Source organism: Panthera pardus, unplaced genomic scaffold (assembly GCF_024362965.1).
Source record: "Panthera pardus isolate Hobbes unplaced genomic scaffold, ASM2436296v1 HiC_scaffold_17, whole genome shotgun sequence".
NCBI lineage: Eukaryota > Metazoa > Chordata > Mammalia > Carnivora > Felidae > Panthera > Panthera pardus.
In genome coordinates, this window is record NW_026526732.1 from 119403857 (window position 1) to 119431053 (window position 27197).

The 27197-nt window shown below is 41.1% G+C and overlaps 1 long non-coding RNA gene across 1 annotated transcript in view; it reads left to right on the forward strand.

Annotated features, from left to right (window-relative positions):
* Positions 1 to 8517: 8517 nt before the first annotated feature.
* Positions 8518 to 27197, forward strand: part of LOC109249604 (uncharacterized) — a 44273-nt gene continuing 25593 nt past the window's right edge. Inside the window, exon 1 of the long non-coding RNA XR_008423038.1 lies at positions 8518 to 8598. This is a non-coding gene — a long non-coding RNA (uncharacterized LOC109249604). The remainder of the gene's footprint in view (positions 8599 to 27197) is intronic.

Below are 27197 nucleotides of genomic sequence, written 5' to 3' on the forward strand. Positions count from 1 at the left end.
AAGTCACCGGTAGCTATTTGCCAGGTGGGATGGCTTTACCCATACAACCTAGTAGAATATTAAACCTGATGGTGAGATAGAAAAGGAGAGAGAGGCAGCTATGAGGGACTTTTTACAGGCAAAATTGCTGGGCCTCTTTATGAAACATGAAGTTCAACAGACACTGTGTAAAGAGAGATATTGATGAGGGACAGAAGCAGAAACAATGTTCACCTTTAGCCCAGAAGGCTGACCGATAGACTGCCTAGTTCCAATACGGATCAACTACATGCTGGTTTCGACATTCTTAAAGGGTCTCATGACTGCCTGTATATCTCACTGATAGTTAATATCGAACTGAATGATAAACAACAGAGAAATCTCCTGAAAGTGGTTTTATGGGTAGAAATGTGAAGAAGACATTTATGACTTAATACTCCCTGCATGTCCCCTCCCCCTTGCATATAACCACAAGCTTCATACAGCAAAAATGCAGCCACTTCTGCCAAAGGTCCTGTCCCTGTGCTACTTAAGTAAACTTACTAAGTTGCACCACACAAGTCTCAAAAATTCTTTCTCGACCTTTGGGCTCCACGACCCCACAACAATATTCCTGTCAACGAGAAGAATAAGGGCTTGTTTTCCAAGCCATCCAACATTGAGGCTTCCAGGACGTGTTCCAGCATGTTCTAGGGGTCCCAGTTCCTGATACCGCTGGACCAGTGCAGGACCCTGCCTGACAGGCGTTAATGAATTCACTTCTCAGTCTGCAGACCTGGTGAGGATCCTGGTGTGAAGCTGCCAGCAGCTGAAGTGTGTCAAAATAGACTGTTTACCAAGCTCCCGCAAACATGCAAACATCCCTAAATCCAGAGGACAGCTCTGAACCGGGAGAAAACAGGTTCTTTCCAGAAAGTTAGTGCCCTTGCCAGAAACTACTAATAGAGGGTTGCTTTTCAGTACCTCACGAGCTGATTAGGAGGTCAATGGGTCCTAATTAGAATGTGAGGTTTATTCATCTGTAAACTTGCAAAAGGAATGCTCTGGAGGGAATCTGAATCAGAAAGAATTGTTTCCCGTTGGCTTGGCTTAACAAAAAACAAGACAATTTGCCTGTTTCTCCTGGCAGGCAGGTAGACTGGAAGAGAGATTCTTTCCTGATGATCCTTTTCAAATACTTATTAGACATCAGTACAGGCTTCAGTGATGTAGCAAATCAGCTTCTAGGATTTTCAATGAGACAATTATATGAATGCTCACTAAAAGTGCATACTTTGACCGAAGGGCCAGGATATTGAGAACTAAGGTCGGCAAAGCAACTTAGACTCCATTCTTTGCACGGAATGAGAAATCATGATGGGACCGCATGCCTGGTCAGAAAAATCTCGCGTGAACATCACTGAATAAGCATGACACAGGTGCAATTTGCAGTCGGTCCAAAGGTGGAGTTCGTTTGCTATAAACATGAGGTAGTAATAACAGGTTGTGGTAAGGCCAGGCCTCGTTCCACCCACCCCTGCCCCTACTTGGTCAATGGGAATTTATTTACTTTTGCTGTTATGCAAATATGGGGGGGGGGGTTCAAAATGTAATAGACTGACCATCAAAGAGCAACCAACTCCTGTTCTGTACAGACACCCACTAAATGTCATGCAGATTCAGAAAAACAACCCTTGGCTTCTAGGAGTTAACAAGTTAACAATCAACTTTTCATTGCCTAGGCAAAAATTATTTCCATTTCATTACATTCATTTGTTACAGATGCTTACATTTGATTTCTCAAGAGAATAGGAATAAGACTGCAGAAAACGCTTCGACCTATATTTTCCAAACCCCTATCACTAGCTAATCCCAGACGTCCCCCTTCACAGCTGAACACTTCATCGGTTGTGGTTTTTCTTAAGAAATGTGTAATAAATCCCAAGAATCAGGACTATTTAATACTTAGCCAGATACTTTAATGAAATGCCATCAATTGTATCACCAATCCATCTCCCTGCATGTAGACACCCCAGAACTGCCTTCACCTCCGAACACCCCCAAAATCTGCTCCTGGCAAAGGTTGTCCTGACTGAATGGAAATCAGTCATTGGACAAAAGAGGTGCCAGCAAGAAGGCTCCTGGCCCTAATTTTACTTTTCACACCCCAAAAGAGGAAGGTGGGACTGAGTCTGAGTCTTGACCAGAGCAAGAAATGAGAATGATGCCATGTAGCAGCCATGAGGAAGACCCCCCCCCCCCCCCAAATCTCCCACTGCCTGGAGTGCAGTTGCCCAAGGGCCCCAGGGCTGTGCTATGCAATCACTCACCACACTTCCCTGCAGGCCCCCCTCCCCTGGCTGCTTCTGTGGTCACTAGGCACAGCCGGGGTACTAAGGCAGGCCTTTCTGTGGGAAATGCAGGAATCTTCAGGTTCATCACCCAACCTTCCTTAGAAGTGCATTGCCGTGTGGGTCACTTCCTCCCAACCTTCAGTTCTTCCTTCCCTGGGATCAGACTGGCATCAGGGTCTGATGGCTTTTCAAGCCTCTCCCGGCTTCCTCCCCCTTTCTTTCATAGGCATTTCCCCTAATAAATGTCTTGCACGTTTAACAGATCTTGGGAACTGCTTCTCAGGGGTCACGGACTAAGGTAATCGGGGATCTTCCAGGAGGAGCAGAAAGCAGCTGGGGGAGGAGGGAACATGGTATTGGTGTAAAGACCAAACTCACTTCCTGAAATATGGGCCACAGTCTGTTGCCTTAACAAGGCTCATTCAGTGCTCACAGTGATGTTTGGTAAGCTCCCTACTTGGCCAGGCTGGACTACATTTCCCAGGATTCCTTTCCTCCTATGTTTCAGGTTAGGACGGGCTCCAAGGGACGTTCTCTCGCGAGAGTTGGAAGGAGGAAAAGCGGTGGCAACCATCTTGTAGCGTGAAAGCACATCCTGCTGAGCGACTGACTCGTGCTCCGGCGAGGCTGCTGCGGGACCCTGTCTTCGACCTGGACCTGCTTCCTCCAGTTTCTCTGCGCCCTGGGGCGGGTGTATACTTGTGCAACAGTGTGACACAGGGCCTCAGCTTCTGCAGGGTCCCTTCATCAATCACTAAGGTCGAGGGGAAGGAAAAGGGCATGGGTTTCAGTGTGCCCACGTGGTGTTCCGGCTCCTGCTTGCGGGGTTCTAGCCCGCTTTCATCAGCTTCCCTTCCTGACTGTCTTAGGGATTTCGGGCGCCAACGTTGGTCAGGACAGCCGTGTGGACAGTGCCTAACCAGCTCCCCTAATTGTGCAAGTCCGTTCCTAACAATTCGTATGTATTTTTCAATCGTAGATACGTGTATATACATGGGTGTATGTACTTGATCCTTAAACTCTGAGCGATGCACTCATTGTGTGCCCTCTGGCCAGTTTCCTTCAGGGCAGTGGTACTCGTTAGGACCTGGAATAGGCACTGGGGCTTCAAAGAAAGCAATGCCAACCCTCTGTGCTGCTGCTTAGACCTGGCCGTCAGCAACGTAAAGGAAGGCGGAACTGTGTTAGGAAGACAAGTGCACCTTCACAGCCCACCTGGCAGAGGGGCGACGTTCATGATTTGGTTTTTGTGTTTTGAACGAAACGAGATCCAGCTTTTTGCCCTCCCCTCCCTGGCTGGGAGGACATCCCAAAGCCGTTTGGGGGACGCTGACCACCACCACCGTTACCACTCCTGCCTCCCCATTGTATAGATCGCGAATCCCGGGGCTTATAGCAATGGAGTGGGACCCGGCCCTTAATTCAGGGTGTTTGCTCTCACTTCCCTCCCTCTTGTTTCCCAGGGCTGAGCCTGATCCTCTGTCATCTGTCAAGCGTAGCTGCCACCAAGAAACCTCTCAACAGTCCAGGCTGCTTCAGCCTGGGTCACAAAGCTCCAAAGCCAAGAAGTCCAGTGATAAGTTCCAGACAGCCATATACCACATCATCAGAGGTCGTGACACCTTGAGGCATGCGTGGGGCAGGTACTGTCTCCTCCACTCACAGAACCTTCCATCCTCCAAGTCTCAGAACCCAGTTCTCCTTGGGTCCATCTATGCCTCTGCCCACTCTTTACCTCCTGTAACTTTCTGTTATCCAAAATGACAGCCTGTATGTCCCCCCACCCCTGCCACCCTGGATTTAGAGAAACCCCCAGGCGGGGGGTGGGAGGGGGGTGTTATCTTTTACTTCCCTCATGATAAATCTGTGAATATATTTCTTTTTAATCTATGGGATTAAGAATCAATACTTTTTATGCTAAGTGAAATAAGTCTGACAGAGAAAGACAAATGCCATATGATCTCACTTATATAGGGACTCTAAAAACAAACAAACAAACAAAAAGAAACCCAGACTCTTAAATACAGAGAATAAAGTGAGGATTAGCAGAAAGAGGCAGGTTAGGGAGGGTGGGGCGGAGAATGGGTAAAAGGAGTGAAATAAGCAAAAGGGATTTAGCAGTACGGAAAAATTTAGGATAGGGGTGACTGGGTGGTTCAGTTGGTTAAGCATCCAACTCTTGATTTCAGCTCAGGTCATGATCTCACAGTCATGAGATCGAGCCCCACATCGGCCTCCATGCTGAGCATGGAGCCTGCTTGGGATTCTCTTTCTCTCTCTCTCTCTCTCTCTCTCTCTCTCAAAATAAATAAATAAACATTAAAAATTTAGGATAACTTTGGTCGGAAGGATAGAAGTAGAAACTAGAGGGATCACAAGGTGAGCTTTTGGGATGCAGACAATGTTACTTCTTGATCTGGGTGACAATTATACAGATGAGTTCACTTAAAATTGATTGAGCTGTATATGATTTATGTGCTTATCACCATGTGTTATACTTCAGTCTTTGAAAGTTTAAAAAAACCCAAATGCTAAAAAGGCATACAGTAAAGGGGCGCCTGGGTGGCTCAGTCGGTTAAGCAGCTGACTTCGGCTCAGGTCATGATCTCATGGTCCGTGAGTTCAAGCCCCGCGTCGGGCTGTGTGCTGACAGCTCAGAGCCTGGAGCCTGTTTCAGATTCTGTGTCTCCCTCTCTCTGACCCTCCCCTGTTCATGCTCTGTCTCTCCCTGTCTCAAAAATAAATAAAATGTTAAAAAAAAAATTTAAAAAAAAAAGGCATACAGTAAAAAAAAAGAAAAAGAAAAATCCCTTTCCCACACTTGGTGTTCTATGGCCCATTTCCCCTCCCCAGGTGAATAACATGTTTAGGAGCTACAGCACCTTGTAAGCATTGGTAGTATTTAGTGCTATTCCACTTCTCCTCCTTGCAGGCACATGGTCTCATTGCATTTCCCGGCCCTTCAGGAAACATAAGAAACTTAAACTGGTTGATTGGGGTTGTGTAACCAGTTGTAGCCAGTAAGTCTTAAGCAGAAATGATGCGTGTCACTTCTGGGCCAGAGTGTTTGACTGCTACAATGAGATCCTGTAGACTTCTCTTTTCTTCCTACCACAGTGACGTGCATGTTTTAGTTAGTGTTCTCCATCTGCTTTGGTCTCCGAGGGATTATGACAAGGAGCCCACTCACAACGGACATAGGCGAGAGGCATGAGCAAGAAATAAATGTTTGATGTTTTAAGCCACTGAGATTTAGGGATTGATACTGTACTGATTCAGAGTGATACCTCCTGGGAGGTGTGTGTGTGTGTGTGTGTGTGTGTGTGTGTGTGTGGTCTGTATTTCTCTGAAAAGTACACCAAGACAAGAAAGTTGAAGTAGACACAGAAATATGAGGGGAAATATGCATGTAGGTAATATATCTGTATCTGTTCAGGTATTTTCCACTTTATGGAAACCCAAACTGAAAATTGCTTGCACAGTAAGACTACTGCTAATATAAAAGAGGTATGGTGCTTCTAGGATTGCTTAGTTCAGCTGCTCAACTGTGTCCTCAAAGACCCACATTCTTTTCCCTCTGCCATTCTTGGTGTGCTGACGAACTCCTGTGTCGGCTACAGCAGATTCATGTAATTCGTTCCCTCCCTCTCCCTCTCTCTCCCGTACATACTCTTACATACACACACACACCCAGAGACAAATAAGAGACTATCCAACAAAATGCTGAGAATGACAAAAGAAGCACATCGAGCTTATTGAGGAGAGTATCGTTTTAGCAATTCCGTGATAGTGAGCGGAAGTCTCTGTTAATGGTTGGTGTATTTGTTATTGGAGATTTTAACGCAAGAACACCAAAGTGTTCTTTTGGTGGACAACCCCCAAATCAAGGAAGACCTGTGACAACCAAGGAATGACATTTGCTATTTCCCGGTACCTTGATGCTGCCCGGTGCTAAGCTCTGTAGTTTCGAGCGAGTTACTGACATCTCTCAAGCTCACTCTTCTTCTCCTGCCCATAAAGGGATTAACAGTTGCACCTCCATCACTGCTCTGCCGTGAGGCTTAAGTGAATTAATACATATACAGTACTTAAACAGTTTCTGGCACGTAGTAAATGCTGTGGAGCCAGCAACCATTATCATTATAATAGGGCTTTGGGGAGAATTAAATAAGTTAATGCATGTAAAGGACTTGAAATCGTGTCTGACATGTAGTAAGTACTCAATAAATCTTTGCGGCTGCTACTACAGCTATTGTTATCATAGCTTTAAATAAGAAGATTGTAGAAGTTAAGGAGGGTAAAATAGAGCTAATCCTTTAAAAATGAATTTGTCAGTACGAAGTATCATTGTCATGGTATTGGGGGTTTTTTTGACTGTACAAGGTAATTTTAATAAATCAAGATCATTTTCCTTGGTAAAGGTGAGAATACAATTTTGTTTCTTAGAAGCAATGTCTACCATATCGTTTCCATAAGAAATAAGAGCTGGAGAAGTTGCTATTCAGAGATCAGGATCAAAAGAGAGAGATTCTTCAGGATGTTGGAAGAATGTGAACACCAGGATCATTTCTGCCTGTGACATTGATTTGAGTCTTGGTGGGAACTTTTGGCTCCATTCATGCTGACTAGGTCAGCACATGAAAGTACAGTATGCGCTTTCTCAGATGAGTGGCTTTTATATATGCGTGTGTGTGTGTGTGTGTGTGTGTACACACACTTCGTAAGACAGTGTCTAAAGAATGCATCAACAGAAGCAGATGCACGTTTCCTGTTTTTGAATATGATTCTGAGCGGGCATTAATAAACGCTAACTGGCATTGCTTACGGGTGTAAAACTAATAATGGAGTTGGATCTGATTAGGAAAATGAAATCAGAGCTCTCAGTGTTCTTGTGTCCCACCCTGAGATAGGTAAAAAAAAAAAAAAAAAAAAAAAGGGGGTGGGGTGGGGTGGGGGTCGTCTACCATCCTGTCACCAAAGAATCATTCATTAACCAAATAATGTAACTTAAAATAGTACATGGCATCTAAGGAGTAAACTAGTACGACAAACAAATACAAACAAAAACATTTTCCGAGCACTCTGATGTGTTAGCCGCTCTCTAGTTTCCCCGGGCTGCTGAGGTTGAGAGTCAATGTCTCATGGAGCACTGTGGTGGAAAGCGGCAGTGAACCGGTAACAGCTATGAAATGGTCCCTTAGAGGTAGGGAGGGCTGTGACTTTGCTTTTATTTTGTTGTTGTCGTTTTGTTTTAATTTTTTATTTTGAAATAACTTGAGACTTAAAAGTCTTTAAAAATTGGAGCACCTGGGTGGCTCATTCAGTTGAGTGACTGACTTTTGTTCCCCGCTCGGGTCACGATCTCACAGTTCATGAGTTCGAGCCCCATGTTGGGCTCTTTGCTGATAGTGTAGAGCCTGCTTGAGATTCTCTCTCTCCCTCTCTCCCTCTCTCCCTCTCTCCCTCTCTCCCTCTCTCCCTCTCTCCCTCTCTCCCTCTCTCCCTCTCTCCCTCTCTCCCTCTCCCTCTCTCTCTCTCCCTCCCTCCCTCCCTCCCTCCCTCTCTCTCTCCCTTTTTCTCTGCTTCTCTCTCTCAAAATAAATACACATTTTAAAAAGTCTTTCAAAATAGTATAGAAAGTTCACATGCTGCCATTGATCCAGAACTTTCTTTAATGTGAACAAATTATGAGACTGTAGCATAAAATTCTCCCTCAAAACCAGGAGATTAACATTAGTACAATGCTATTCACTAAACCACAAACCTTATTCCAATTTCACATACTTTTACATAACAAGAAAAATGGCAAGGGCAAAAACTTGAAGAGCAGATCTAAAGACGAAGGCTGCGTGTATTGGAAATGGTCAGTTTAATGCACTGTTTTCTCTTTCCTTGAAAAATTGTCTTTAAAATATCTATTATATTGTCCAATTTTTTAAAAAAAACCTTAACTGCCAGTATTCTTCTCTTTTCTCTTCAGTAGGCTCTTTCCCAGGGAAATAGGGTTGTTAAATTTAGCAAAACTTAATGCAGGGTACGTAGTTAAATTTGAATTTCAGATATGCGGTGAATATGGTTTTTGTTTGTTTGTTTTAGTATGACTGTGTCCCATGCAATAGCTGGGACATACTTATGTTTAAAAATTATTCTTACTTCTTGGAAGTTCAAATTTACCTAGGCTTCCTGTATTTTATCTGGCAATCCTACAGGAAAAGAACATAAACATGGAGAGTGGAGCTTAGTGTACTGCACCTGGGAAGGGTGATGATGGCAGGATGTCTTCAAGGTAAGGAGATGCAAAAATTATTTCTCCAACATTCTTGACCATGTTCTACTAAAGGGACAATTTCTCTATCAGAGGACAGAAAACAGGTGCATGGAAAGGAAACTCATTAAACTATGTCTTAAACTATTTCGAGTTATTTCAGGAAACTGTTTACTGCAGCTGTTACCTGGGCCTGACCCCCCTCACCCAGACCTAGTATGTGGGTAAAATAGGGGTGAGTGGGTGGAGCACATGGACAATAAGCATGGGGGGGCCTGAAAACGCAAAGGGAGAAGCAAAAGCCCTCAGTACTAAAAGCAACATAGAGAGACTGGCCTTTTCCCCATATTGCCCTTAAAAGAAATAAAACTGTGGGCCTATTTCAGGTGGTAATAAAACTGAAAATATGCCAACCAGGCCAGTGCCGATTTCCTATAACTGCCTCTAGGACCAACCTAGAATCTAAAACAGACTACTCAAGATTTTTTTCCAATGAGCTTGCTGCATGCCTAGCTCCAACATAAAATTTCTAGAATCCAAAGCAGTAATTAAAGAAACACCATAAAAAGCATCCTGAGGCTTTCACCAATGGAAATCCCATAATCTGACAAGTCTCCTTGCCTGGGAAATGTTGGCCGCTGCCTTAGTTAAACTCTTTCGCTAGCAATGTGCAGAGTCTCTAGCTCGGTGTCAGGGGCCTCTTCCCCTCCTGCCCCGGTCCCCTGCCCAGCCCCTGTACTGCACCGTCTCTACCCTGGATGGGAGCAGCTGGCCAAGCTCAGAAATTGATCAGAGTGCCCTGAGAGGGCCCGTTAGTACCACGTGGAAGCTGCTGTTGCCACCTGAGAACTGCCCATCATGGGAGCACCATCCCCTTCAGCGTATTTTTAATTTCCAACAAGGACTTTCCTCAGTGTGCTGCTGTTTTTCATTTCTCTGTATAAATCCTCTCTGTTTTTCCAACTGCTTCTGCTAGTTCCCTTGGAAGGCCTAACTTTTAAGTGATCTGATCCCACCATATGTGTTGACATATGTCGATGATGCAGGCAGGTCGAGTCTAAGGACCCTGAGGGGGTCTCGCAGGACCAGCCAAGAAGGTCCTTGGCTACACGCAGGATAGAAATCAATCACAAACCAGTGGGAAGTGAGAGCAGAGCTTATCGAAGCTATAGAGACGTCACAGATACAGACAGTGTCTGGGAGACAGAACGGAAAGAAGAGACAGTCTCATCTCTGCTTGGGGTCTCGGGTTTTTATTGAGGATTGTGGTCTGGCCTGTGCGTCCTCTTGGGCATCCAGGAACCAGTTAGAACAAGGACAGAGGTCCAGGTGTCCTCCATAAGTCCTTAGAGCCAGGGGTCTTGGCGTCCAGCTGTCTAGCACCGGTGGTCTGGAATATGCGCACGATGGCCTCATCCCATCATTCGTACCCAGTCCTTCCTTCGGTGTTCTCTCTCTTGTGCTGGAAGGCTCCAAGGAAATCATCAACTTCTCGTCCCTTACAAGAAGGACGTACTCTCTCTGCACTCTGAGCCATGTGGAAAGTGAGGGTGCAGGGCCCAGCAAGAATAGAGGCAGGAAAAGGAGCAAAAAGCAGATTCTTCTGGAGTCCTTCAATCTTCTCGTCTCACCGACCTCTACCTTTCAGAAGAGTCCGTGAAAAGCATTCCTACTGCGTAGAGGTTCCCAAGGCATTGTGGGTGGTTGAAGGAACATAGGATCTCGAGGCAGAAAACCTGGACCCAAGCACTAGCTTTCTCCCTTACTCCCCACATGACTCTGGATGACTCATGTAACTAACCTCCTCAGATTTGCTATGTATCAAGATGGGTATGGTTCTTCTGGCTTCTCTCACGGCCTTGTTACACGGAAGAACTAGAAGAAAATGAGAGTGGTTTGTAAACTATAAACCTGCTGTGCTAATAACGGCAAACATTTCTCAGTATTCATCATGTGCTAGGCATTGAGTTTTAGGTGCTTATCTCGTTTAATTTTCACAGTAATCTCACGCTAAATACTGTTATGCCCATTTTACAGATGATTATACTGAGGCACAGAGAGCATAAATATCTTTCCAGAGCATCATAGTAAATGGTGGCCTTGGAATTTGAACCCAAGCCATCTGGCAGCCATGCCTACTATGCTGAGAGACTTCCCGGTATAATTAATGGGTTAAAGTCAATATTAGAAATTGAGGGTAAAGGTACTCTTTCCCCGGCATCACTGGTGCCATCACCTTGGGCTCTCCTGTTACCCTTTGCTTCTGTACCTCTAATTGTAGGTCCCATGGTGAGGCTGACTTGGAAGAATCAGAAGCACTCCCTGCCTAATAGGTTTTGTCTGTGTCTACCTGTCACGTTTTAGGGGACATACCTGGCTAACAGCATATCCCAAATTGCACCCTAGTGGGATCTGCCATGATAGTCCCGCTTTCCTAAGACTGACAACAGAACAGAAACAACTGAAAACATCTATGGCCCTGAACCCTCAGACGTGCCACTGGTAGCTCAGTTCCGTGGGGGATTTCTCCAATGTCCAAACAGTAGAGACACGTTCTAGAGGGAAAGCATTCTCGTGGATTCTGAAGATCACTTCCTCCGAACCCCGGTTTGAAAAATGCCAGCGTGGGCTAGAGAAAACAGCGCTGAGCCCGCACTGAGGAAATCCAGGTTCCCATCCCGCCACCGCCATGACCCAGCCAGGGCGTTACTGTTGCCTCAACCATAAAATGAGGTAGGCCCAATCAGTGTGCTTCAGGGGCCACAAGCCCAGTGGGGGCAGGCAGCCACCTACAGGAGTGTCCAGACCTGCTGAAAGGCAGTAGTGTGTCACAACCACCTCAGTTCACTATGGCCTTGAGAGATTGCAGGCACCGTCTGTCCTCACCTTCTGAGTTTTTAAGAGGAGCCTGACATCCGTGACTTTATACACAAATTTATTGACTCTGGTGTTGGGAAGGAGTACAGCAATGTTTAAAACATTGAAGAGCCAGACGAAAAACACCTCCGTGAGCCAGAGAGAGCCCTGGCTGGAAAACTGGGTGGAGATTCTAAACAAGATCAAGGTTTTCAAGCTGCTTCCACCGAAGAGTTCCATAGAACTTTCCTGAAGGTTCTCTGGAGGTCGGGGGAGGCCAGCTCTTCCCCAATTTCGACCAGAACAGCTCAAACTGCTTTTTTTTAAAAATGTTTATTTATTTTTGAGAAAGAGCGCGTGCGCACGCGCGTGAGCAGGGAAGGGGCAGAGAGAGGGAGACACAGAATCTGAAACAGGCTCCAGGCTCTGAGCTGTCAGCACAGAGCCTGACGTGGGGCTCAAAGTCCTAGACCACGAGATCTTGACCTGAGCCAAAGTCAGACGTTCAACCTACTGAGTCACAGGCGCCCCCCCATCTGCTTTCCTAGTGATATTCCACAGGTTTAAGAATACTTCCATTGCTAACAACTAAAATAGTTAATATTTAACGGCACTTATCTGCCACTTGGTAAGTGTAGATAGAAAAGTCTTGAGGCTGTGCTTTTTAAAACTCTTCAGTGGGTGCAGACGGCTGGAACAAGGAGATGTCATACCTCTTAGAGACAGTAGCTCACTGGGTATGTGTCTGGACGCCCTGTTTTGGTGGGCTCAGCGTTACTATGCACCACTATATTTCATTACAACTGAAGCACAAAATACCAGTGTTAGACCGAAAAGCCTGGCTCTCGAGAAATACCGAGTTCAGCCAGCCAGCCTGTTTCAGTCCCAGTCAGGTTCTTTGAGCTTATTTAGCAGCAAATGGCGGTAGTGTTAACTGTCCCGAAAATGGCTCTCTACAAGGCGATTAGTCTTGAAGGCAATCTCCCCCTGCTTATAAAGCCCTCACTAGACCTTTAACTGCCCATGTGTTTATTCTGTGGAGAAAGAAGCCGGCACGTTCGGGAGAGCACGCGGCAGAGAAGCCAGAAGTGACACAGCGATCTTAGTGTCCGGGAGCCTCCCCTGCAAACATGGGAGGGAGGTTTCACCACGTGCATTCAGTGGAAAGAACGGAGGGTTGACAATAACGGCAGACCCAACAGATAAAAACTGCTGTGTGGATGCGGCAGGGAACCAGCGTGTGCCTGCGTGTGTGTATGTGAGTGTGTTAGTTACAGACTTAGCTACCTTTATTCTCTCAGTGATGATCCAAGTGGCTCTACAGTTATCCTACCGCATTGTCAAACCCCTAAGCTGAGGGCGGGGGATTATTTAGGATAGGTTCACTAAGTGAACCAAAGTGAATGGAGGAAAATGGAGGAAAGAAATACAAAGATAGGAGCAGAAGAGTCTCTTGAGCATTGCGATGTGATTAGCTTAGTAAGTTTCTCAAAGGGAAATCTGGAGGATCCATCACAGAGGATCTAGAACTGAGATAAAACCATCTCATGGTACTCCATTTATAAAGGGCGTTATGTGGAGAATGGGAACAGGAAGCAAAGGACTGTGTGATAATTTCCCGAACCTGCACATGCCTCTAACCCTCATACCCACAAATCTGCAAACCTCACTCAGTGAGATTTCCAGGATTCACTGCACTTCCCATAATACAGCCGCCTTCTCTTGAGAGGGAAGACGTGTGGGCTCCATAAATCTTCTTTCGTTTGATCCAGTTTGTGCCATATGTGGCATAAGGTGGACCCTATTTCAGCCCTGGGCCAGGTCTCCATGCCTTAGCATCTTTCTGTCCGTTTGGCTAAGTAAAGTCTAAAACCTGGGGTGGCACCGATATCACCAAGTTCCCTGGAGGTCTGGCTCGATCATGTTCTCTCTTTTTTTTTTCCCTCCCCAGAAGAGTTCATATGGATTTGGGAATGGAGACATCACAGTAATGTTCCGTACGAAATTCTCTCCCACGCCGTAGCGCACTTTCCATTCTCAAAGGCTTTGAGACTCTGTTGTGCCTCTAAATGAGATCAGTGGCTTGGCTTTTCTTTGCTTTTGATGCAAACCCGTAATTCTGGGTGGGCTGCAAAGCAGGAGGTATGCTTCTCTTTTCTGTTTGGGATGACAAACAGGCATCTCTGTCTGTCTGGGATGACACGAAGGCAGCACCACTAGTGTGTCGTGAACCGGAGCTCAAATGTGAGAAACACCAGTGGCAGTGCTAAGTCAACCCTCCTCTCTCCTGAGTTTCTAGATATGTGTATTTTAAGTGTAAACCTAAGCACGGAAGTTGCTGAGAAAAGCACTGTTACTGAGATGTTTGTTGACAGGCCCCGTATATCAGATGTTCTTCTGCCATTTCATGCAAATTTATGTTTTGACAGGTGCCAATTAATTTAGTTGGCAGGACTTACTCTATTGTTTTTCTCTCCAGTCCTCTTTGCATTTCCTCTACAAGGTACAGATACCAAGCTGATGTACTAGGTAGATTTGTTGGCCAGAAGTGATCATCAAAAGACAAAATTGACAAGTTCTAAAACAGATCCTAGCTGTCCTTGCACAAGCTAGTCTGTGATATTTTCTTTTGTAAGGTGGCTTAAATTTAGTTTAATTGTTTAGTTAATTCTTTGTCTTTCCTCCGGTAAATTATTGATTTCTCAGCCTTGAAATGGAGATTCAGATAAATACTTGGCAAAACAGATCTGATGAGCACATTTGTTTTACCAGAAGGGAAACTTCCATCCTCTCTAATGGCTCTGTGGGCCTCACTCGAGTGTTATTTAAGTAGCCTCTTTGGAGAATCCCAACACTCACTCTCTCCTTGGCTGTAATACCCTGAGGAGAATTCTGTTTCCTTCTTCATGTCAGTATAAGGAGATGAGTTTCGTAGAAGACGACAGTCATTGGGACAAGTCTTGGCCTCCTCACTTGATTTAAAACAAAGATAATGGCTATGTTTCATCAGTAATATCTCCAGAGACTAAAATTTTCTGAGTTTCCTTTCTAAGGGAGAATGTAGAGAACCCAGCACCTCCCTCCCCTACTTTTAAAAACTTTTCCTTTGTAAGAAGGTGCTGCCCTTTGCATTCTCCCACTTAATTAACTTCTGTGTGTGAAGCTGGACCCCGAAAGCCTAAGCTACATATGCCCTTTTTGGCTCTCATAATCTTACGGATATTGGGACAAGGTCATTCCTGTGGAACTTTATGGACTTCACCTCTCTCAGAACTTGTGCCTTTTATACATTTTACCCTATCGGTCGATCTCAACCTTTGCTCACGTTCTTTTGACAGGGTGGTGTGAAGCCTGCCTGTATTCTGTCCTTCTCCCCTGATTAATTTGCATAGAACTTGGAGTTGCTCTTAAACTGAGAACATAGATAACTCCCTCGCCCTTGGAAACAATTGTAAACCCTCCTTACAAATTCTCTCTGCCTTCCCTAGGACTGCTAATAAAAGAATTCAGAGGAACTGGTTAACATTCTCCATGTTTCGCAAGGCAGGAAAGCCACACAAGAAAGAGCTCGTCTTCATAGGATGTGGTGCATAGGCAATGGGGTGCTGCCCAGACCCCCTTCCGTGAAGGAAGGCAGGGATTCATTGGCTGTGGACAACCCCCTTGACTAAGGTCACTCCCCCACCCACGTGCCGCACTGGCTGATGTGGGAGAATAAAGGCCAGGTCGTCTCAGCACAACCTGAGACAGTTCTAAATGGCCGTTCTAGCTCCAGCAGTCCACCGGTAGGCTGAGGCTGCTGAGAGGCCTGCATTGCCGTCAGCTTCTCTCTCAGCCCACAGCTGCTTCCTCCCAGACCCCGATCCCAGAGGCAGTTCCTAATGCATGATTGCTAAAGCATCAGAAGTTGATCAAGAAGCAGGTCTATAATTTTCACCGGCTCAGAAGCCCCTTGAAGGCAGAGATGGAGCTACTTCAGCTCTGGCCTCTTGACTAGTGCCTGGCAGTCTCGAATGCACTCTAATGACACGTGACAAAATACACGGGAATCAAATCAAAGTGGAGTAGGAAGCATGGTGGGTCCTGAGCCCTGCCAGTAGCCACCCACATGACTGTTGGAAGCTTTGTTGGGTCTCTGTTTCCTCAGAGGTAAAATGAGGAACTTTAACTGGATCATCTCCACAATCTGTCCTAGCTTTAAAGATTATTGACTTGTGCTTATGACAAATGTTTAGTCACAGAGGTGGATAGAATGGATTAGAGTGACCTCTAATCCATCTCTCTCTCTCTCTCTCACATAATGACAGCTGTATACTAACTTGACTTTCCCTAGTACTGCTCTTCCCCCCAGCTCTGCAGGAGACGGAAAGGAGCATCCCAGGAGACAACAACAGAGCTTCGTCCTCTATCACCACACCTTTCAAACAGACTACCTTGTTCTTTAGTTCATCGTGGAGGCAGAAAGGGACAGAACGTATGTATTATTCTGGCCAAATTTACCAGCCAAAAGGAAACCTGAAAAACACTGAAAGCTTAGCTTCAAAAAGAAGGGATGCCCCTCTCATTTCAGTAAAGATGATTGACTTTGAAGATGAGCTTTGTCCATTAGTCCAAAAGTCACAAATATTTTCAGGTTTTGTTTTGTTCTAGCTAAATTCCTATACTGGTAAATCTAACTTCTGGTCAAGTAACACAGATATAAAACACTTAAGAGTTAGGCAGTCTTTTGATAGAGAATATAAAGTAATTGTCATAAAGATATTCACTGGATTTGAGAAAAGAGTGGAGGGACCTCAGTGACACCTTCAACAAAGAGACAGAAAACATGAAAAAGAACCAATCAGAGGTGAAGAATTCAAGAACTGAAATTAAAAATACACAAGAGGGAATAAATAGTAGACCGCAGAAGGCAGAATGGATTAGTGACCTAGAGGACGGAGTAGTGGAAAGCAATCAGGTTGAATGGGAGAAGAGAAAAAAAGAATAATAAAAAATGAAAATAGACTTAGGGAGCTCAACAATGTCAGTAAGCATAACAACATTTACATTAGAGGGATCCCAAAAGGAGAAGAGAGAAAGGGGGCAGAAAATTTATTTGAATAAATGATAGCTGAAAACTTCCTGAATCTAGGAAACAGAAATCCAGATCCATGAGGCACAGAGAGCCCCCAACAAAATCAACCCAAGGAAGTCCACATTAAGATACATAATAATTAAAATGGCAAAAAGTAGCGATAAAGAGAGATTTTAAAAGCAACAAGAGAAAAGAAAAGTTAATACTAGGGAAACCCCATAAGGCTACCTACCAGCTGATTTTTCAGCAGGAACTTTACAGGCCAGAAGGGAATGGGATGATGTATTCAAAGTGCTGAAAAAAACAAACAAACAAACCAACCCTCTGCAACCAAGAATAGGCTATTCATCAAGGCTATCATTCAGAATAGGAGAGACAAAGAGTGTCCCAGAAAAGGCTTATGGAATTCATCACCACTAAACCAGCCTTTTAAGACATGTTAAAGGAAATTCTTTAAGTGGAAAGGAAAGACCATAAGCAGGCGTAACAAAAGTAGGGAGCACAAAAACAATAAAATTAGGTATATCTGTAAATATCAGTCAAGGGATTCACAAAATAAAAAGATACAAACTATGACACTCTATACCTAAAATGTGATGGAGGGTGGGGAGTAGGAGTAAGAATTTAGTGCTTTTTGAATGGGTTCAAACTTAAGGAACCATCAAGTTAATATAGACTGTTCCATGCATAAGGTGCTATACATAAACCTAATGGTAACCACAAATGAAAACAAATGGTAATAGATATGCAAAAAATTAAAAAGAATTCAAGTATATCACTAAAGAAAGCCAGAAAACTATGAGAGAAGAGAGCAAGGGAATAGAGAAGAACTACAAAAACACATGTAAAACAAGTAACAAAATGGCAATAGGTACATACCTATCAATAATTATGTTGAATGTGAATAGACCAAATACTCCAGTCCAAAGACATAGGGTGACTTAATGGATAAAAAAGCAAGACCTAGGGTACCTGGGTGGCTCAGTCAGTTAAGCATCCGACTTTGTCTTAGGTCATGATCTCGCAGTTAGTGGGTTCAAGTCCTGCATTGGGCTTTGTGCTGTCAGCACGAAGCCTGCTTTGGATCTTCTGTCCCCCCACTCTACCCCTCCCCCACTCATTCTCTCCTCTCTCTCTTTCTCTCTCTCTCTCTCTCTCTCTCTCTCTCAGAAATAAACTTAAAAAAAAAAAAAAAAAAGCAAGACCCATTTATATGCTACCTACAAGAGACTCTCTTCAGACCTAAAGGCACATACAGATTTAAAGTGAAGGGATGGAAAAACATTTATCATGCAAATTAAAGCAAAAAAAAAAAAAACTGGATAGCAATACTTAGATAAAGAGACAAAGAAAGACACTACATAATCATGAAAGGAACAGTCCAATAAGAATTGTAAATATTTATGTACCCAATGGGAACACCCAAATATGTAAAGCAGCTAATAGCAAACATAAAGGAAGTAATGAATAGTAATAAAATAATAGTAAGGGACTTTAACACCCCACTTACACCAATGGATAGATCCTCCAAACAGGAAATCAACAAGGAAACAGTGGATTTGAATAACATATTGGACTAGATGGCTCTAAAAAACATATTCAGAGCATTCCATCCTAAAACAGCAGAATACCCATTCTTTTCAAGTGCACATGGAACATTCTCCAGAATAGATCACATGTTAGGCCATAAAACAAGTTTCAAAAAATTCAAAAAATTTGAAATATCATACATCCTTTCCAACCACAATACTATGGAACTAGAAATCAACCACAAGAAAAAATCGAGAAACAACAAACACATGGAGGTTAAATAACATGTCACTGAACAGTGAATGAGGTAACTAAGGAATCAAAGAGGAAATCAAAAAATACATGGAGATAACTGAAAAATGAAAATAGGCCAAAATCTTTGGGATGCAGCAATAGCTGTTTTAGGAGGCAATTTTATAGCAATACAGGCCTACTTCAATAAGCAAGAAAACTTCCAACCTAACCTTACACCTAAAGGAGCTGGAAAAAGAACAAACAAAATGCCAAACTGGTTGAAGGAAGGAAATACAAATATTAGAGCAGAAATAAGTGAAATAGAAACTAAAAAAAACAATTGAACAGATCAGTGAAACCAGGAACTGGTTCTTTGAAAAGATCAACAAAATTGATAAGCCTTTAGCTAGACTCATTTAAAAGAAAGATTCAAATAAAGTCAGGTATGAAAGAAGGGAAATAAAAACAGATACCTCAGGAATACAAAGAATTACAAGAGAATATTATTAAAAAGTGTATTCCAGCAAATTTGACAACTTAGCAAAAATGCATAGATTCCTAGAAACATACAACCTCCCCAAAATGAGGAAGAAATAGAAAGTTTGAACAGACCAATTACCAGCGATGAAATTGAATCAGGATTCAAAAAACTCCCAACAAACAGAAGTCCCAGGTCACATGGCTTCACAGGTGAATTCTACCAAATGTTTAAAGAAGAGTTAATACCTATTCTTAAAACTATTCCAGAGAAAAAAAGAAGGGGAAGGATAGCTTTCCAATTCATTCTATGAAGCCGATCTTACCCTGATACCAAAACTGGGTGAAGACACTACACAAAAAGAGAACTAAAGAGCGGTATTTCTAATGAACATAGATTCAGAAACCCTCAACAAAATATTAGCAAACTGCAGACAACAATACATTAAGAAAGCATTCACTATAATTAAGTGGGATTTATTCTAAGGATGCAGAGGTAGGTCATTATTCACAAATCAATGGGATACATCATATTAACAAGAGAAAGGATAAAAACCATATATGATCTCTCAATATATGCAGAAAAATCGTTTGGAAAAGTACAACATTCATTTGTGGTAAAAACAATGTAGGTTTAGAGGGAACATATCTCAACATAATAAGGACCATGTTGAAAAATCTACAGCTAATATCATACTCAATGGTGAAAAACAGAGCTTTTCCACTAAGATCAGGAGTAAGACAAGGATACCCACTCTCACCACTTTTATTCAACATACAACTGGAAGTCATAGCCAGAGGATTCATACAAGAAAAAGAAATAAAAGGCATCCAAATTGGTAAGAAAAAAATAAAACTTTCACTATTTGCAGATGATATGATACTATATACAGAAAACCCTAGAGACCCCACCAAAAAGCTAGCAGAACTGATAATGAATTCCGTAAAGCCACAGGATACAAAACCAATGTATATAAATCTATTGCATTTCTATGTACTAATAATGAAGTAGCAGAACATTAAATTGAGAAAACAATCCCATTTACAATTACACCAAAAAGAATAAAATACCTAGGAAGAAACGTAACCAAGAAAATGAAAGACTTGTACTCTGGAAACTATAAAACATTGATGAAAGAAAAGGAACATGACACAAACAAATGGAAATACATTCCATGCTCATGGATTGGAAGAAGCAATATTGTTAAAATGTCCATACTACCAAAATCAGTCTAAAGACTTAATGCAATCCCTATCAAAATACCAACATTTTCCACAGAACTAGAACAAAAGTAGTCCTAAAATTTGTATGGAACCACAAAAGATCCCAAATAGCCAAAGCAATCTTGGGAAAGAAGAACAAAGCTGGAGGTATCAGATGAACAATATCAAATTTCAAAATATATCACAAAGCTATAGTAATCAACACAGTATGGTACATTTTGTAATCCTAGCTTCACTCTTGCAATCTGTGTGACTTCAGATGGGCTAATCACCATCTCTAAGCTTTTATTTTCTCACCTGTTAAGGAGGAGTGTAGAGGTAATAATGCATGTATCTGAGAGTATTGTGAGGGATATGTAAAGTGTCTAGCATATAAACATGTAATAGAAATTGTTCTTAATCATAGCAAGCTAGGCCACAATGAAATGGTTGATAAAATAGAAACGTCCTGTCTCTGACAATGTCACAAGATATCCCTACCTCCCATCACCCACTGTACCTCTAAGAGCTCTCACCCATTGGAAAAGGTAAAAATGAATTGGGACATCACAACATGGCACTGAAATGGCCTCCTGGCAGAGTCTGAGAGTTTTCTAATTTATTACTCAGCTTCCTGGATTTTTTAGTTGTTTTCCTTTTATCACTTAGTTGCTCCAAGTTTTGTTCTGCCAGTTTATTTCCAGTGAATTACTCCCAACCGGGGACACGTGGCAGACCCACTCCTATAAGGAGATAACTGATCGGCAATGGGTGTTGGGGCTGGACTTCAATTACACCAAGCTTAAAGTGCCTCCTTATTTTTAGATTCCTAAAAGGGACCCTGAAGCATACCCTCTTACAATGAAGAAGACTCTTTGTTGTAATTAATTGGCTCATTACTGTGTTCCCAAAAGATGTAGTGACAAATATCAGGGACATTAAACCCCATTGTTTTAACTGGCCCAGCAGACTTGGCCTATTTTGTCAACTTATTCTTCTGATAATTCCTTCTTTCACAGTTTTCAAATTAAGACCCCAGCTTGACAAGCAATTGTTTGTCAAGCACTCTGCCTTTTATCTTGTGTGACTTACAGTTCATATGCCTATATGGCTTAATACTAACACTAGGTATTGGACTAAAAACTTGACATGTTAATCTTTGCCACATCCCTAGCCATTAGTTACTATTATTATCCCCACTTAACAAATGAGGAATCTGCACTTAGCCCCAAGTACATGCAACTTAAGAGACACAGTTGGGTTTTAATCCAGCTCTAACACTACAGCCCAGGGTTACCAACTTGTAGGGCTTCCTGACCTTTTTTGAGACCACCTGTCTGGTAGACTCATGAAATTTATGGACCCCTTCTCAGAATAATGTTTTAAATTTAAAAAAATAAAAGGAAGAGACAGATTTAAAAGAAAGCCATATTGAAATATAGTTATCAAAATAAAAAATTTATCATACAATTATTTTATTAATACACTAAACATTATCTAGAGGTAAATCTAATAACTACTTAAATTTTGCAGTGATAGTGGGTGTAAACAATATTTTGAGACAACTGCAACAACCATAATGTGTTACAAAAGTTATCACTGATTTCTATGGGTGACAGGTACTCCAAAAACTACTGGGGATTGTTTTCTATACCTATAACTGAAGGAAATGCTAAAATTTTCCACAGAGGTTAGTGAAAATAAAGATGTCATTTTTTTGTCACCCTAGTTTGTGGGCCCCCTGAAATCTCTCCATAGATCCCACAGGAGTCTGTGGATTCCAAGTTAGGAGCTCTTAGCAACAGACTGACTCTTAAAAATAATTTAAAACTTTTGTTTCTGCATTATCTTCCATTCATTCTATGTATACTTATTGAGCACCTAGTAAGTGCTAGGCACTGTGCTAAGGACTGGGTATAAAAACTTTGAGTAAGACCTTGTGCCTACCCTTATTCCCTACTAAGATAAATGCGTAAACTGATAATGCACATCACAATATGGTACCAAGATGTAAACAAATTATTGTGGATGTGCTTGTTTGTGATTTCTTTTTTTTTTTTAACGTTTTTATTTATTTTTGAGACAGAGAGAGACAGAGCATGAATGGGGGAGGCGCAGAGAGAGAGGGAGACACAGAAGCGGAAGCAGGCTCCAGGCTCTGAGCCATCAGCCCAGAGTCCGACGCGGGGCTCGAACTCACAGACTGTGAGATTGTGACCTGAGCCGAAGTCGGACGCTTAACCGACTGAGCCACCCAGGCGCCCCTGTGATTTCTAAGTATAAACTATAGTCTGTTCATTCCCTCTGGCTAAGCAGTCTGAAAGAGACTTCTAAAATTATATTATTTTTCTCTCTCATTTCTCATAAGTGCCTTCCACTATGCATCCATGCCAAATTTGGGGATTTTCCAACTAGTTGCTCTATTAGTCAGGGTCTGATTATCTAAAAACAGAAGATATTTAATGTAGGGAATTGGTCACACAGATGTGAAAAGTTGGAAAGACAATAGGGAATAGTGAGGCAACTGAGAGATTAGAGAAGGAAAGCTTTAACCCTGGGTTGGCTGGAGGAATAAAGGAAGGAGGTCATGTTACCAGAGCCCAGAAACTAGAATAGCCCACTAGAAGTTTGGAAGCATGGTGGAACAACATTCAGCAGGAATTAGAGCCACAGAAAATGCACAGCCATGGCAGAGAGAGGAGAAGGAATACCTTGGCTTTTTTCCTTCCTCCTATCCTCCAGTCTCCCACGGTTGCCTCCCGGTGGACAAATCCAACTGGAACAGCTGATATGAAAGCCTGAGCAGTGCAGGCTATGAGTCAGGCTCTTGCTGTATAGATAAAAGCTGGGAAAAAGCAAGGAATGTTCCAAAGGCACACATGCCCAAGACCAGCATAGTTGCATTTGTTCTTTACATGCCATCCTCCTTCCTGTCCCTTCTCCTAAATATATGACTCAGATCTACATTCAGTGGCTTCCACAAATATTAACAAACACCAGACTGTGGCTTTTCTTCTTTGGATCTGTAAGAGAATTTCTCAAACTTGTCAGTGCCTATGAATCTTCATTTTCTCCAGAACCTACCTTTTTGAATATCTAAAATAACCCACTATAGGGCAAGGTTCTCATATGTTCTATATGCAAAGGATGTATTCTCAACAGGGGTGATATCACTCCCAAGAGAGCAAAAATTGGTTCTTGGAAGGGGGTAAAGGAATGGGTGAAAAACCTTAGATTCTACAATGGTTTGGGATCCTCTAAAGTTCAACTCTACCTGACAATACCTTATTCCTTAGCATTTAATTTCTCTTATGAGGGAGAAATTTCATTTTGAACATTAAATAATTGATTTTTCATCTTAGAAGGCAATAATGAAAAGCAGGGAAGGATAGCAAAACATTGCCCCAAAAGGTGAAGAGTACTTTCTTCTTAACGTTCATCTCCTGGTCCCACTCTTATACCAATAGAATATTTTCACTTCCACCCTGAATCTTTCTTCATGGACTATTCTTTCTGTCCTGTTAAGAAACTCTACAACCAGAGTTGTAAACAGTAAAAATCAATTTGGGCTGATTTAACCACAACAATTTTTTTTAATTAGTAGGGTATTGGGATCTTAAGAAACATTCCAAGTTACAACAAAATAATTTAAAAGAAACTAGAAAGAATGAATTAGATAAAGAAAAAAAGGAATTTATGAAAATAAAAATAAACCACAACAACAAAAGTCCAGGTAAATCCAAAAGCTAGTTCTTTGAAAGGAATGATGAAATAAACACTTCTAAACTATAGGTAAAGAAGAAATAATTTATAAGTGAGTACTACATGCAACTCTATGGCAAACATTTTAAAATCTAGAAGAAATAATTTTATAGGAAAATTAGGAAACTCAAGAAGAAGAAAGCTTCAATAAACCAGTTACCATAACAGATATTAGAAAGTAATTAGAGTCTACCACTGGACAAAATACCAGAACCAGATGGCTTCACAGCTGAGCCTTATCTAACCTCTAAAGAGCAAATTATTCTAATGTTATTTAAAGCATTCCAGTCATTGGAAAAAAGATGAAACTCCCTCCAATTTAGTTTACAAAGATAGCATAATTTTAATACCAAATCCAGAAAATCAAAAAAATAAAAATAAAATCTCGGATCAATCTCATGCATGTATAGAAATTTATAAATTCTGAATAAAACTTGAACAAAATCCAGCAAAATGTCAAAGGGATAATACATTATAAAAGAGTGGAGCTAATTTTTAAAAAACTGAAAACAATAAAGCAGAACTTGCATAAAATGCAAATGGATAAAGAAATTGTGGTTTATATACACAATGGAATACTACTTGGCAATGAGAAAGAATGAAATATGGTGTTTTGTAGCAACATGGATGGAACTGGAGAGTGTTATGCTAAGTGAAATAAGTCATACAGAGAAATATAGATGCCATATGTTTTCACTCTTATGTGGATCCTGAGAAACTTAAGAGTGTGGGGGAGGGGAAGGGGAAAAAAAGTTAGAGAGGGAGAGAGCCAAACCATAAGAGACTCTTAAAAACTGAAAATAAACTGAGGGTTGATGGGGGATGGGAGAGAGGGGAGAGTGGGTAATGGGCATTGAGGAGGGCACCTGTTGGGATGAGCACTGGGTGTTGTATGGAAACCAATTTGACAATAAATTTCATATTTTAAAAAAAAGGAATACTGTTAATATAACTTATTAAATGAGAAAACTAGAGGGAAACAAGCAGATGTTAAAGGTCTTCTGATGAAATTTATTGCTTAGCCTTTATAAAGAATCAAAATTAGATTGCCCTCCCTGATGGAGGATGGCTACAGGGAGCCTGGCACCTCTGCCTACAGGATTAAAAGAAGCCAAAATATGAGACAAAAACTATTAATCTGCCAGTCTCCTTTTGAAAGGGGAGCACTCATGAACAGCTCTGATGGAACATTGGAGCAAAGGCTAACAATTTTTCACTCACTCATTCATGGATCATTTACTAAAACCTAATATGTGCTAAGTGAAAAGCTAGATACTAAGGAAACAAAGATTAATAAGACCACAAAAAAGTAAGATTGAATTAGAAGGAAATAACTAACATATAATAAAGATTAGTTAACAAATAATAGTTAACAAATAATAATACTATCACAAATGATAAGACTGTAACAATTTCTGTTAAGGTCAGAAACTAGACTGTTATGTCACCGTTGCCATTTTTATTTAACATTGACTTGGAAATTATAACAATTGAAATAAGAATAAAAAATGAGATAAAGAAGAGGTAGAAGTGGAAAACCTAAGAAACCTTGTTACAAAAAAAAAAAAAAAAATTGACTTACAAGATCCAGGAAAAGTGGCTAGATAAAAGATAGGTATGCAAAACAAAACAAAACAACTTTATCCTGTAAATAAGCCTAAAAATGAATATGAAAAGAAATTATTCCATTCACAATCATGATAAAAATTACAAAATGCTTAAGAATAAATATAATTTAAAATGCAGAGTATAGGAAATTATGAATGTCTTAATGAAGGATATAAACTAAGATACGCATAAATGGAAAGTTTGGATACACACCAATCATGAGTTTGGATGGAAAAAAAATTTAATACAGAAATCTCTATCCTGCTAAACTAACATATAAATTTAATGAAACTAATTATTCCAATGGAGTTCTTTCATGACAAAAGGAAGGAGAAGGTGAAAAGAGAATTAAATAAATTATTTTAGAGTTTATACCAGTGGATAAAAATCTAAGAATAACCAAGAAAAGTATGAAAAATAAGGTTAGTGAAGGGGAGCAGGGGGACATGCTTCAACAGTTAAAAGAATACATTATCATCTGCTTTGACAACATATTATTGGCATATGATAGACAAATCAAAATGCAATAGCACAGACCATCCAACTACATATGAGAATCAATATATTATTAAAGATAGCATTTTCATTTAAGTGGGAAAAGTGAGTTAATAAATGGTGGTGATACAGTTATCTGACTGAAAGAAAATAAAATTGGACCTTCATCTTATACAATATATAGAAATAAATTCTAGATGGCTAAAAGACTTAAATGTAGAATTAAGGAAAAATTACACAAATTTGAGAGACGATGTGTGGATAAGACTGAAAAAAAGACACTCAAGTAAAACAGACGTTTTTTCATATATAAATTTAAATCTATAGATAAAAAAACAAAGTCAATAATAATAAGCTTGGAAAAATAGTTGCAATCCAGAGAATATACGGGGGTTAATTTTAATATACAAGAACCTCTTTCAAGTTGAAAGAAAGAAAGAAAAATATTGAGGCAAAGGATACAAAAGGACCATTCATAAGAAGGAAAATTCAAATGGTCAACAACATATAGAAAGATAAATCTCACTAACTGTTGAGAAAAATGCAAATTAAAGTAATAATAAATAATAATAATAAATAATAAATAATAAAACCCACCATAATGGCAAATATTTTCAAGTATTATAACACCTGTTGCTGACAAAAATGCTACAAGAAATATGAATTGTTTTAACCTTTTGGGAAAGCAATCTGACAATATCTATTCCATTTAAATACATAACGAACACACCCCTTTTGAATATTTAGAGGGAAGAAAGCAGAAAACCACATTTTTAATAGTAAAACATTGAAAGCATTCTCTTTGAGATAAAAAAAAAAAAAGAATTCCTAATAACACTTATCTAATTTAGCATTATAATGGTCCTAGCCAGAGTAGTAAGACAGGTAAAATAAGGAAATCTAGAATTATCAGAGAAGACAGGCATTATTTGTAGATAACAAAACTGTAGGTATAGAAAATTTGAAAGAATCCAGAGAAATTATAATAGAGAGTTTAGCAAATTTGCTTGATACCAAGCTAATATATAATCATATTTCTAAATACTAGCCACCAGGGGTGCCTGGGTGGCTTAGTCGGTTAAGTGCCAACTTCATCTCAGGTCATGATCCCGTGGTTTGTGGGTTGGAGCCCTGCATCAGACTCTGTGCTGAAAGCTCAGAGCCTAGAGCCTGCTTCTGATGCTGTGTCTCCCCCTCCCTCTGCGCCTCCCCTGCTCATGCTCACTTGCTCTCTCTCAAAAATAAAATAAACATCAAAAAAAATTTTAATAAATACTAGCCACCAAATAGTTAGAAAATAAACATTCTTAAAAATTGTATTTATAATAGCAGCAAAAATACCAGACACCAAGGAATAATTTATCAGAAAATATGCAAGACC